This window comes from Diospyros lotus, chromosome 14, assembly GCF_014633365.1.
Source record: "Diospyros lotus cultivar Yz01 chromosome 14, ASM1463336v1, whole genome shotgun sequence".
Taxonomy (NCBI): Eukaryota; Viridiplantae; Streptophyta; class Magnoliopsida; order Ericales; family Ebenaceae; genus Diospyros; species Diospyros lotus.
The window spans coordinates 26439707-26440690 of record NC_068351.1 but is presented as its reverse complement, the minus strand read 5'-3'; the positions used below and the strand labels follow the sequence as shown (position 1 = coordinate 26440690).

Here is a 984-nt window from a genome sequence, read left to right as displayed (position 1 = left end):
CATCAGTTTCATTTAATTGGAGTTTTCCCTTTGGTTGTGGATTGTATTGGTCTCTCAAATCTCCCATGGTTAATGGCCCAACTTCCCAATTTCTAGAGTTTTCAGCTACATGGTCAAAGTATGCAACAGCCTCTTCAGGAGTTTTTTCATAAAAGTCACCATTACACATGGTGGACACCAGCATTTTCAAATTAGGAGTTAAGGCATTAAAGAAGAAACTAACTACCCGCCATTGTTCAAAGGCATGGTGTGGGCAAGAATGCAAGAGGTCCTTGAAACGTTCCCAAGTTTGAGCAAATGTTTCATTTGGTTTACAGACGAAATTCATCATTTGCCTTTGGAGTGATGCTGTTCTATTAGCTGGGAAGTATTTTTTTAGAAATTTTGTTTGCATCTCCCTCCAAGTTCCTATTGATCTGGGCTCTAGAGTCCCTAACCACATTTTTGCTTTATCCTTGAGTGAGAACGGGAAGAGTTTTAGTCTAACAGTGTCCTCATGAATATTTTGATCCCCACAGGTACCACATACCTCTTCAAAATCCCTCATGTGTGTATATGGATTTTCAGAATCCATACCATGAAATGTGGGGAGCATTTGTATGGTACCTGGTTTAAGGACAAATCGATGATGGTTTATTGGTAGGATTATGCAAGAGGGAGTGGTTTGCCTTGGAGGGTTCAAATAATCCCTGAGAGGTTTAATCTCATCAACATCATGTTCTCCATGATCACTCCCGTGAGCAGATAGGTTTTCATTTTGTTGAGACATTATGGATTGTAAAAGTGATATTTCAGTCTCTGATAAAGAATCTATAGAATGGTTTAACTGATGTCTTAAGATTCTACCAGATCTAAGTCTCATACAATTTGAATAATATGCAAACAGTTAAGAAAAAAAAAATTATTAAGAACAAAGTTACCCGTGGAGTGAATTTTTTTCTTCTGTTGTACCTCCCCGGCAACGGCGCCAAAATTTGGCTGCAC

General features: G+C 38.6%; 1 pseudogene; it reads left to right on the top strand.

The window, feature by feature from the left end:
- Positions 1 to 239: 239 nt before the first annotated feature.
- On the top strand, positions 240 to 339 carry LOC127791276 (small nucleolar RNA R71; annotated as a pseudogene).
- Positions 340 to 984: the final 645 nt, after the last annotated feature.